This window comes from Helianthus annuus, chromosome 3, assembly GCF_002127325.2.
Source record: "Helianthus annuus cultivar XRQ/B chromosome 3, HanXRQr2.0-SUNRISE, whole genome shotgun sequence".
In the NCBI taxonomy this organism is placed as follows: Eukaryota; Viridiplantae; Streptophyta; class Magnoliopsida; order Asterales; family Asteraceae; genus Helianthus; species Helianthus annuus.
In genome coordinates this window covers 172869408-172883316 of record NC_035435.2, presented here as the reverse complement: position 1 = coordinate 172883316, position 13909 = coordinate 172869408, and the positions used below count along the sequence as shown (strand labels likewise).

At 33.8% G+C, this 13909-nt stretch overlaps 1 long non-coding RNA gene across 1 annotated transcript; it reads right to left on the bottom strand.

Annotated features, from left to right (window-relative positions):
* Positions 1–2820: 2820 nt before the first annotated feature.
* On the bottom strand, positions 2821–5768 carry LOC110930923. The gene is made up of 3 exons (XR_002588122.2): positions 4949–5768; positions 3914–3999; positions 2821–2981 (listed from the first exon to the last, which is right to left on the bottom strand). It is a non-coding gene; the product is annotated as an uncharacterized LOC110930923 (long non-coding RNA).
* Positions 5769–13909: the final 8141 nt, after the last annotated feature.

Below are 13909 nucleotides of genomic sequence, written 5' to 3'. Positions count from 1 at the left end.
ATACGTATACAGTTCGTGTTTGTCGGCGTTGTCAGTATTTTATACGGCATCAGTTCGTTATCGTTTACTGTTCGCCGTTTTTCCGCAAATCATCATTTGCGCAATGTAAAATCAGGTAGGTGTTCCTAGGCATTACAAATGCCTAATTAAGTTAATTCGTGCCTTAAACAATACTTACTATCGTCTTAAATGCTTGTTAATCGCGTAGTTAGAAGCCGTTAATTACCGGTTGTCACAATCTCCCCCTGTTGCAGAAATTTCGTCCTCGAAATTTAGACTATGTTATCTCCTCAAAGTTGTGTTGTTTCGCAGGTAAGTCCGAATAATACCAAAGTGAATGAGCATGTAATCGAACCAAAATTTATTCCGATTACGTGATTGCAAGGACATTTTGCATCAATAGGAATCTAATGGTTCAACTGAGTTTGTTCCAGAAATCGATGTCAAGTGAATGAGATGTTGTGATATTATCACCAATGTTACTAAGCTTACATGGTTCAAACAAAAGAGATTATGACCAATAGATGTCCAAACAAATGTTAACGAACTACAATTGACTTTTAGAAACAATCGAATACGTTGTCAAATGAAACTTGCTTTGGTCATAAAAATGAACCTAGAGATCAACAATCTCAAATGATATAGAAACGTGAAAATAATTTGTCAACTATCGAACCATTAAATGGAATAAAATCAACGTGTTGACATTGTTGAGTTGCAAGGATACACCGAAATGAAATACAACCGAACCTGGTGTATCATCGTCTTAATACATAGTTGCATTAAGACTATTTAAATGATGTGTGAAACGAAAAGCATATTTAGCTCGCATGAGGCGGATGATCGTGATTAGCACAAGCTACAAGTTTATACCGACACCACAAGGTACCGTAGTGATCGAAATAATTCAATAATAGTGGTGATTGAACAAGTATCACCGTGTTTTGCATGAAACGCTCGTTTCTAGATTAGCCTCAAGCTACAAGTTCATACCGACACCACAAGGTGTCGTAGTGATTGAAACAATTCAATAATAGCGGTGATCAAACAAATATCACCATGTTTGAAATCAAATGAAGGCTCAACGAAGTGAATCTGAATGTTTGTTTCAAACAAATCTCATAGGGTTTTCAATTGAAAATAAAGCAAGGAAATAATGTTTTCGATCGAAAATGAAAAAGCAATGAATATCACAAGATGTTCGATCGATGCTGAAAGAACCGTTAAGAGGTACACCGAAATACGAAATGAATTCGTGTACCATTATCTCAACACACGATTGTATTAAGATTGCTTTAATATGATAAATCAACAAAGCGGATTTAATATCAATAAACAAATAGATAAATAATTAAATCCATACATGATGCGTGTAACCGAGATTAGCGCAAGCTTCAAATTTGTGAAAACGTCACCACAAGGTGATCGTGATCAAAGAAACGATTCAATGAAGTCGAAGACCAAACAAGCATGTTATGGTTCAAGGCAAATGAAGTGCTTGTTGGGATTATTTCGAATATGATGGCCTCAATCCATCATATGGAATCTTGAATAGAATATATATTATGAGCAAGTTCAACAATTGACCTTGGTTTAGTCACATTCCAACGATGAATGCCTGTGTTAACAAGAGATTTCGACATGGTTACAATGAACAAACCATGTAATGTATTCAAAAGAAAAGAGTTTCAACTAGTTCGTTGACTCGATATCAAAAAGTCAACACTTTGCAACAATGCGGGTCATCTAGATCACAATGCAAAGATCAAGTATAGCGAACGATATTTGAGCTTTGATAAAACGACAATTTGGAGTGAAGCCCTCCAATGGTCTTCACGGATCAACAAACCACATGCGCGACAAACAATGCATGCGTACATATGAATTCGTCAAAAATAAAACAATTGAGTGTTTGCTATCATGGAAGAAAATCTTTGTGGTGCAACGATGATTAGGGGGGAGTAGAAATGCAAAAATCTACTCACTATATGCAAGAAGTTGAAATTTCAACAAAAGAAATTTAAGGACTTTACCTGGAAGTTCACCTGATGATTGGTTGTTATGTGACCTTACCATAGAATGTCGAACATAGCATAATCGCCATTAATGAAGAAGGGGAAATGCGGAGACATGTGACTTCTTTTGCAACGCCAATAATTAGACTAAGTAGTGACTGTTGTGAAATCTTGTTCTAACATACCTCAGCGTGATTCATGTCGTTTGGAGGATCACGTGGCGAAGGGCCGCATCGCAGTCGGTAGTTCTCCCGCTGCTGGGATTAGCATCGTTGTTATCGTGCTCAATCATGTTTTCCAAAGTCATTGCCTTGAAAGTGTGTGTGATGTACTTCGACGTCCGCTGACGTATAGTTTAAGTTTCATGTATAGTTGTGCAATAGCGTTTCGTTCCACGTAGGTTTCCTGTTCGGGTAACTAAAAAGCATAGACAGTATAGATAATGGCGTTTTGCCCGAGTTGTTAGTCATTGTTTCTATGTGAGGACCCTTAATGAATTTCGACATATGTTTCTCATCAAGAGTTTTCCAAAGGTCCTATATACGTGTTATCAAAACTCTCAAGTTTTTGCTTAGTGTATGAATCTGTTTCGTGAATCGTGTATCAATACAACACTTGTGTTTGTTTAAAAATCAAAACTGTTGACTCGCTGTTCTCAGCAACGGTTGGAACCCATATTCGAGTCTTAGGCGTTCTGTATGCGTTTAAGCCTTAATAATCTAACTCCCCAGAGTATAGCAAGGTTAAAGCCTAGGTATCTCTACAGAAACCTAATTCGCTGAAAGCTATAGCTCTGATACCAATCTGTCACACCCCGAAATTATCAGAGCATGGCGTGACTGGACCGGTATCTTCATTGCACAGCGGAAGCAATTAGCTAAGACTTCTAGAAAATGAACGCCGCTAAGTACTCGACTTCCCATGGGTTCTCCTATTCCAACCGTTCCATAGTTTTGAAAATGCAACCTGAGAAAGAACATGCGAAAAAGTCAACATAAAGTTGAGCGAGTTCATAGTTTGTTTTGAAAAGATTTAAAATAAATCTTTTTGATAACCGGTTTTAAAGTTGCTGAGAAAATATAGTAAAATCATTTTCTTGGCATGATATATGAAAACTGTGAGTCTAGCCCACGAGAGTCTTTGTGCCTTGCACGAGAGAGAACGAGTCGAGCCCAAACGAACCTTTGTAAGCAGGATCAGCGCGTCCTCTTACTTAGGTATAATTTGAAAAACGTTACCAAAGTTTGTAAATCCATGTATTTGTGAGTTTCCATCCAATGATTCTTATGAATATATGAAAGTTTTAGTGTTGTAAATGGGTATGTAAAGCGTCTATGAACAGGTTGATCGTTAATGTTTCGCGAGGACATTAACGTATGCGGCGACATAGGAAGTACTCAACCTGTGTAGACGGTTTTTAGTGTCGAATCACCTCGACTGTGTCGAATCACCTCGACTGTGTGAATCACTTCCACTGTGTCGAATAACCTCGACTGTGTCAAATCACCTCGACTGTGTGAATCACCTCGACTGTGTCGAATAACCTCGACTGTGTCGAATCACCTCGACTGTGTCGAATAACCTCGACTGTGTCGAATCCCCTCGACTGTGTCGAATCACCTCGATTGTGTCGAATCACCTCGACTGTGTCGCCCGTACCCATTAGAAAATCATGCACGTTTCGTAATATGCAAATCAAATTTGTAAAACCGGTATGTTTGATCGAACTCATTCGTAAACCATTTAAGTTCCTTGAAATTCATTCGCAACACGGTTTATAAATATGAGTTTTCGTTCATCGAAAAGTTGTTTATTTTTGCAAAACTTGCATGTCTTTCCACCCCCGAAAACATTTATAAGAAATGTAAAACAGTAAAAAGTGGGGGTTATGAACTCACCTTGACATTCTTGTGCAAAGCTAGTTATCGTGATTCTGTGATGTCGTTTCCAAGACGTGACTCGCTAGCGTGCAACTAAAGCATTCCTAATCAAGGAATAATTATAAGTTTCTTATTTAAACGTAGTTAAACTACGTGTCCGAGATCTACCGAGTCGTTAACTAAACGACCCTAAGGTAATGTTATCTTTACTTAAAATAACCAATCTATGGTTATTTGATTACGTTTATAGTCAGGGTAGAACTAAGTCTCGGAAACGACTTAGTTTTCCGTGTGATTTCAAATATATATTTTTATGTATATAATCAAATATATATACATACTAAGTTGTGTTAGTCGTTGTGATAGAAAGCGTAGAGGGATAGCGGTATGTCTCGTTGTGGTCTTCGTAAGATGAGAATAAATAAATATATTAATGGTGCGACAATCTATCGTTGACGCTTGTAAGATGAGAATAAAAAAACGTTATATTTATTTTATAAACTTACACCAGTTATCGACGTTTGAAATAAATATAAACGATTATATTTATTTTAAAAAAATATTTCCGAGTTTTGGGCATTTGAAATAAATATAGATAATTATATTTATTATATAAAAGTTTTTGAGTTTTCGCCGATCAGAATAAATATAATAACTAATAAATATGAACAATAGAATTTATTTTATATAACTTATCGGGTTTCGCTAACTTATAACTCGTTTTGTAAATCGTAGAACGTCATCAAATTAAATATATATTTATATTTATTTTAAAAGAAGAACTCGAAATTCGATAAATGTCACTTTTAGATCAAAAATACGAGCTGTGTTTCGGGTTTTTACGAAAATCGGGCAGAGTTTCCTCTGTTTTTGGACAATCCCGACAATCGAGAGTCGATATATTTTTCAAAATTCAATCAACATATATGATTTTCCGCAAAGTTTGTTGAGCACTAAAATAAATAAAATATGATACGACGGTTCAAGCTCGGTTCGCGTAACTAAATAAATCTAAGAATAACGTAATAACGACTTGTAACGCCTAAACTTTACCGGGTCCTAAGTCGACCGCGTTTGACCTGTTTGACCGCTGTTGACCCGAGTTGACTCGGGTTTTGACCATGTGGACCGGGTGTTGACTGTGTTGACCCAGAGTACTTGACCCACAAGTTGTCCCGATTACCACTTTTCGATTTCACATAACAAAATCCAAATCAGTGGCTTGATTTAGACACCATTGAATCCAAATCAAATTCCACATGGCTCCCATTAACATCTTTAACTCCAGATCCATCAACGTACCAAGAGCTCGCCAGAATCCCCAAAAACCCATCGGAAAATAAGGAGAATTATGAGTGCACTTGATTACCGTTCAGCAATCGAAAAGAAAAATAAAACTAAAACAGTTGCTCTTACCGATGAAGCCACGGCTGCCGGAGTTCTGAGGCACCGCCATCGCCATCAGCCGTTCTCCAACCACCGACATTCCGGTGTCGCGGGTCTCTCTCCCCTCAAATCAGCTTTCTTAGTCTGATCACTCTACTTGAACCGTCATCTGGCACCACCGTACGCCACCACCAACCGGTGGTGGCCGTTTAATCGTCTGCAATAGGAGGGGGTGTATGGTGGATATAAAATGAAACGGGGTGGGGGTTCTGTGGGTGTCCCGTCAGAACGAGGAACGAAGGGGGTTGTGTGGGTGTGTCGCGTCGGTGGAGGGGCGTCGGCAACAGGTGCCGCCAGAGCCGGAATCATGATCTCCGGTGACATGTGTGAAGAGAGAGAAGGGAAAATCAAAGGGTGTCTGTTGTTGTGCGTGTATTTGTTTTGTGAAGGGAGGGTTTTCAAAGTTACATATGTTGTCTGTGTGTATATGTTTTGTAACAACCCTCACAAAAAATTAATATTTAGTATGATAATTATGCAATAAGGAAACCCTAATTAAGTTTAGTATGATTAATTAATCAGTTAATCAATATTAATTAAGCTAACAAGATTAATTAAGCTAAGTAAGGTCTATTAAAAATAGATATATATGAGGTCGTATAAGAACGTTTAAAATTAATAATAAAATATATTATTTTTTTTTCCTTACTCCGTTTTTAATGAAACTTAGGTTAAAACGTAGATAAAAATATGCTCGTTCTAAAGACATATTCATCGTTTTATAAAACGTTATATTTTAAAAGTTATACAAGAAAAACAAGTTAAGCAGCTGAAATAAAATAACTAAGCTAGCTAGCAAGCACGTCAAGCTAGCTAGCAAGCACGTCACTTGAATCCCACATCGAACAGAAAAGGAATTGAGCTGCCTGCTTGCTTGCTATAAATAAGAAGCTTAGGATTCATTTTTCTTTGCTCATTTCTCTTCTTCTTCTCTCTATACGTTGGTGTTCTAACCAATAATCACTCAATCGCTATTGCGATTCATTTTCCGAGTGATCAATATATCCAAGGAATGCCTAAGTGCCGCCCACATTGGGTTATGCTTTGTCGTTTGTCGGTAATCCGATAAATGAGTTGAAGCATTGTACTTTGTCGTTGTCGATAATTCGATAATGAGTTGAAGTACTATACTTTGTCGTTTGTCATTTTGATAAATGAGTTGAAGTATTGCACTTGGTCATTCATTGTGAGAATTTGATCTCGGGAAATTATCGTAACTGCTGTATTTGATCATTAACCCGGTTTTTGTGAAATTCGTTAAGGTTCGAATCTCATGACTACCGTTAAGGTTTGATTTGGGTTTTACACCAATACGTATTCTATTCTGTTAAACCACCAAAAACACTCCCAACTACACCCTTACAATCAAACAAACTATTAAATCATCAGAAGATCCAGAATAATAAATGCCTAATTATCGAAAGAAGTAGAATCAAGAAGTTTGTTAATTCAATCCTGCATGCTGAATTGTGAGTCATTCTCTTTTTATTAACTGTTTTACAATACTCCAAATCATTTTCCAAAAGTTATAATTACAGTGATTAAGTTTATGTAATCACCAAATTACAGCCGGTATGTGGGGTATTGTGCACAGTATTGTTATTATTGTTTCCTTCACATTAGGTGGGCGAGCCTAATTGTGACATACGTCACTCATTGGGCCAGCCAATGGTGATATGACCACAGTCACAGAGCTGGTCTGTGACAAATACCTATTCTTGAAATGTTGGTTGATAATAAACATATGTAAAAACTCTTAATACTGTAAATTATAACAAATGTGTCGTTTTCAGTAAAATGAATGAACTCACTCAGTATTTCCCGCTGACAAAACCTTTTTAAAACGCGTTTCAGGTAATTACAGTAGATTGGAGTAAGGATTGGATCCGGCACTAAAAGACTTCAAGAAGTGGCTTATTTTATTAATTAAATCAACTTAAGAAATATTGTTTTCATTAAAAGCTACCTTTGTAAAACATGGAATTTATTCCATCTATTTCAATAAAAATCCGGTGTTTCTAAACTCTGATATTTTCCTAACTCACGGTCCTGATGAAATTTCCGCTGCAATGTTTTTAAAATAATCACCGGTACCACTGGACTGCTCACGGCACCGATTCCGGCTAGATGGGGTCGGGGGTCGTGACAGTAAAGGTGGTATCAGAGCTAAGCCACTGCTTTAAGCCTATAAGTGTTGTGATAACAATACTTAAGCTCAAATAAAAGAGTTAGGAGATTGCTATTAACTTAACTGGTAGCACATCTGATAGCATTTAGACTTGAACATAAGAAAAGATGCCTTAGTATAAACTAAGCCACTTGTTTAGAGCAAGTAGGTGTTATAATAATAATACCTAAGCTTAAACGGAAAGTTAGAAACTTAATATTATCTGATAACATTCTGAATGATATTTAGACTTGAACTTAAGAATTTTGCCTTAAAATAAACTTTAAGGTAAATTACTTATATAAGGATAATGTAATGAATACTGGTATGTCATAAGAATAACGGTTAGCAGACAATAGCACTTAATTGCTATTTATTCTTGCTTATTGATATTATTTGGTCTAGAATAAGATATGTTATGGGAATACAAATTTCCTTGATTCTGGATAAAAGTCCTAATAAAAGAGACACTTTTAAAATCTTGAAAAGATACTATTTATGGGAAATAGAAAATTTTCTCCGGCAAAACTGGGTATAGAGTAGCAGACTCTCCAGCTTGTCCGGATATACTGAGGTTACCTCTCCGGCGCGAACCGGGTAAGATGGGGTATATAAAATGTCAAACAAGTGACAAGATTTCCCTAAATAAGTATCATGGCCTAATATCAGACTTGTTTTTGAAAATAAAGAATCTGTTACATACATTAACCTTATAAAGGATATGTATATTACAGCATGTGAAATATATGATTATATAGATATGTGTATCTATAAGAAATTTCAAAAGCCATAACAATTGATAATTAAGAATAAAGCACAAGTATATGTGTCAATGATAAGAATCTCTATATGGATATCAAACATTATTTCGTTTGATCATCTACCTCGTAAATGAGAACTCTTTAAAATTAGGATACCATAAAAAATATAAGAATTACCAATACATTACCATAAATTATTAACGCCATAAATTATGAACGCAAGTAAAGTTGTGCTAATACACAAGAAAACACATGAACCTTAAATTATACGTCCACAAAGGTCAAAGTATATCACATACAAAGACCTTTGGAAAATATAAATTAGGCACGATGACACCAATACTAATTCTGTTAGTAGAAAACTACTAATCCAAAAAGAAGCACTTTGCCATATGATCCTACAACCGACATAAATCTCGCTGAGGTACGTTGTAACAAGATTTCACAATTATCGGTGCACAGTATAATCAGAGTCATAATTATCATCACTACAAAAGGAGTCATATACCTTTGCAAATTCCCTATTTTATTTTATTCAACATTCCCTGGTAATGTCACTTAACACGAAATTCCAGCTAAAGTTTTTATATTTCTTTTCGTTGAAATTCTGACTTTTACATATAAAAAGTTGACTTTCGCATTTCTACTTCCTCTAATAATCGTCATATCATGAAGATTTCTTTCATAATAGCAAATATTGATCCATTTCGTTTCTTGGTAAATCCACACGATACACATGCACTATTTGTTGCATGTGGTTCATTTGAGTTATAAGACCCTAGGAAGGCATCCTTTCAATTTGTTTTATCAAAAGTTCAAATATCGTTCCGCTATACTTGATCTTTGCATTGTAAACCGCGTTTTTACAAAGCAATGACTCTTTTCAATGAATTTATGGAAAAACTCGATTTTCTTTTGAAAGGGATACATGGTTTCTTTGTGATCATGTTTGAACTTTCTTATTAAAACTCGTTTTATCCAAACCTAGTTAACTTGCTCGCAATACGTACTCAATTCAAAGTCCCATATGATGGATTGAAACCATCATATTCAAAATAGTCCTAACAAGCACTTCAATTCTCTTAAACCATAACATGCTTGTTTAGTCTTCGAATTCATCAAATCATCTCTTTGATCACGAGCACTTTGTAACGACATTTTTACAAAAAAATTGAAGATTGCGCTAATCTAGGATTTAATTATTTAGTTATCTATATTGAATCCGCTTTGTTAATTTATTTTATAAAAGCAATCTTAACACAACTATGTGCTAAAATAATGATCCACCATTTCATGTCCTAAATTCCGTAGTCCTTACAACCAATCGAGCCTTTCGTGATATTTCTTACCTTATCATCATTAATCGAAAAACATTGTATAAACTTAATTGATTATATATAGAAACTTACAATATAGTATTTCTGTAATTAAAAATTTTGTTAAAACCATTAAGGTAAAGAAATTATATTTTTACGTATAAAATTTTGTTTAAAGTATATTCTCATTTAAGTTTATGCATTTATTATTGGTAATTAATATTAGTTTTATTATTAGTAATAATATATTAATAATAATAGTGTTAGTATTATTTTCAAATACTAAAGTTATTATCAGGGGCATGTATTGAATAGCCTAGCCTTAGTTAGGCATGGACTGGCCACCTATGCTTAAACAAGGCAGCACTAACCAATATCCGCCGTGATAATGACTAGTTAATTAAGTCATCATACTTATTTAGTAAATTTTAATTATATATAAAAATATTTTACTTTGTACTAAAAAAGAGAAGACATATTTTTATACCAGAATTAGAGGGACGAATAAAATTATACAAATAATTATGTATCACATATTTTGTGATAACTATGTACTATAACACTCTAGCAAGAAAATAACCATATAAGAATAATATAGTAGTCAGCGACTACATTGGGTTAGAAGAACATTGTAATACATAAAGAATAGTCACCACAACATTTGTAACTACATTTTACAACGCTATATGGTTTCAAAATAAAAGTAAGTAATCACATAGAATTGACCCAGTGTTATATAAAATATTTTACAAATACTTTTACCCCTTTTATTCACAACTTTCATTTAAAAGTTATAAATAATAGTGATTCTTTTACAAAATCATAATACTAAAATATTTTGTAAATGTAATAACTTCACTACAGTATTTTGTAATCTATATTACATAATAAATATAAGTTATTTTACATAGTATAATAAATACTAAAATAATATTTATTTGAAAGTAATAACCATTTACATATAATAAAAATGCGAAACAAATAATATATATTACATTGGCTTTACAAATATAATATAATGGTTAGTCATGTCAAAACAACTTATTTTTTTTATTATATTTTCATCTCTAGGACATAGCATATAGTCACTAATAGTGTACTATCACATTATTTCACCATTTAAAACAATTTGGAACTCTAATACACTAACTCTATTGTCCTTTGGTGTATCTTTGCAATTAACTCATCTCAACACATAGAATTTCTCATATCATAATTTACTGTTTGACAAATCATTTTTCATGCTTTTGAACCCGTCAATTCTAAGTCTTCCTTAGGTACCAATCAAGGTAAGTTTTCTTCTGACAAAGAATTTTACTAAATTCCAAAAAGTCCTTCACATTCATTTTAAGAATCTATAGATGATATATCTTTTGGCTTGAACCCAATCACCTTGAAAAACTATACCATTTCATCTCATTCGTTTAAACATTTCATCTTTTGAAATATCCAAATTCGCTTCCTTGAAACTCTCGATTTCGAACAACGGTGAATTTGTTCGATCATCATTGAATTCTTTCAATCATTACAAACACTTTGTAGCATCCGAATAGAGCTGTAGCCTGTGTTAAATCCTATTCATAAGTCATTCGTTTGATTTGTCATATTCTTGGTACAATTATATACTCAGATTACGATACACTAAATTCTATCACCATTTAAGTAAACGATATTGATTTTTTTTAATCATTAACAAATTATTTTCCATATTTCCATTCACAAATAAATATTTATCAATTCAGAATCTCCCTCAAATTGATTAAAGTAAGTTCATTTCGGATATTAAATCCAATTGTTTCTATAAATCATTTTTATTTTTAAAAATGTTCATACCCCTCAAAATATATTTTGATTCCATTCCACGCTACATTATTCCTCTTAATTAAAAGAAGAAACATAACCCCAAGAAAATATCATAGTTCAAATCTCGAGGACGAGATTTTTATTAAGGTGGGGAGGATGTAACAACCCTCACAAAAAATTAATATTTAGTATGATAATTATGCAATAAGGAAACCCTAATTAAGTTTAGTATGATTAATTAATCAGTTAATCAATATTAATTAAGCTAACAAGATTAATTAAGCTAAGTAAGGTCTATTAAAAATAGATATATATGAGGTCGTATAAGAACGGTTAAAATTAATAATAAAATATATTATTTTTTTTTCCTTACTCCGTTTTTAATGAAACTTAGGTTAAAACGTAGATAAAAATATGCTCGTTCTAAAGACATATTCATCGTTTTATAAAACGTTATATTTTAAAAGTTATACAAGAAAAACGAGTTAAGCAGCTGAAATAAAATAACTAAGCTAGCTAGCAAGCACGTCAAGCTAGCTAGCAAGCACGTCACTTGAATCCCACATCGAACAGAAAAGGAATTGAGCTGCCTGCTTGCTTGCTATAAATAAGAAGCTTAGGATTCATTTTTCTTTGCTCATTTCTCTTCTTCTTCTCTCTATACGTTGGTGTTCTAACCAATAATCACTCAATCGCTATTGCGATTCATTTTCCGAGTGATCAATATATCCAAGGAATGCCTAAGTGCCGCCCACATTGGGTTATGCTTTGTCGTTTGTCGGTAATCCGATAAATGAGTTGAAGCATTGTACTTTGTCGTTGTCGATAATTCGATAATGAGTTGAAGTACTATACTTTGTCGTTTGTCATTTTGATAAATGAGTTGAAGTATTGCACTTGGTCATTCATTGTGAGAATTTGATCTCGGGAAATTATCGTAACTGCTGTATTTGATCATTAACCCGGTTTTTGTGAAATTCGTTAAGGTTCGAATCTCATGACTACCGTTAAGGTTTGATTTGGGTTTTACACCAATACGTATTCTATTCTGTTAAACCACCAAAAACACTCCCAACTACACCCTTACAATCAAACAAACTATTAAATCATCAGAAGATCCAGAATAATAAATGCCTAATTATCGAAAGAAGTAGAATCAAGAAGTTTGTTAATTCAATCCTGCATGCTGAATTGTGAGTCATTCTCTTTTTATTAACTGTTTTACAATACTCCAAATCATTTTCCAAAAGTTATAATTACAGTGATTAAGTTTATGTAATCACCAAATTACAGCCGGTATGTGGGGTATTGTGCACAGTATTGTTATTATTGTTTCCTTCACATTAGGTGGGCGAGCCTAATTGTGACATACGTCACTCATTGGGCCAGCCAATGGTGATATGACCACAGTCACAGAGCTGGTCTGTGACAAATACCTATTCTTGAAATGTTGGTTGATAATAAACATATGTAAAAACTCTTAATACTGTAAATTATAACAAATGTGTCGTTTTCAGTAAAATGAATGAACTCACTCAGTATTTCCCGCTGACAAAACCTTTTTAAAACGCGTTTCAGGTAATTACAGTAGATTGGAGTAAGGATTGGATCCGGCACTAAAAGACTTCAAGAAGTGGCTTATTTTATTAATTAAATCAACTTAAGAAATATTGTTTTCATTAAAAGCTACCTTTGTAAAACATGGAATTTATTCCATCTATTTCAATAAAAATCCGGTGTTTCTAAACTCTGATATTTTCCTAACTCACGGTCCTGATGAAATTTCCGCTGCAATGTTTTTAAAATAATCACCGGTACCACTGGACTGCTCACGGCACCGATTCCGGCTAGATGGGGTCGGGGGTCGTGACATGTTTGCAAAAAGGAAAAAAAAGATTTTTGCAGTACATGTAATCATGGATGCATGTATGCCATCAAATGAGGAATGGGGATAGTGATCATGGTGATATGATCTTTGACCAAGTTTTTAGAGAAAGTAGGAACATATAGGGTGTAGGTGTGAATAGAATATCTTGGGTTAATTATCTAACTACACATGTTTGCATCCATACAAATACATATGAACGTATACATGCACATATATGTGTATTTAATGAGTTTAAATTGTAAATAAATTATGTATTCAACATACGAATGACTATAAATGTCATTGATTACAATTTAACTAATTTTTTTCAAACTCTTTAGTTCGCAATATATTCATATTTTATATAAATTGTTTTGATAAAAAAAATATATATATATGAGCATCTATGGCCCAATCAGTAGAATAAAATATGGATGGCCCAATCGCGTCTACGAGGCCCGTTTTCAAGCTTGATCGTTGTAAAATGTCGTATAACATTATTTTAGAGCTGAAATACTAAAAAAAATCACGTCGGAAACTGCTGTTTGTCGCGTTCGTTCACATTTGCGTTTTGTGTTGTTCGAAAGCGTGATAATTTCGCAAAACGAAATCTATATGTTTAAATTATACGTATACAGTTCGTGTTTGTCGGCG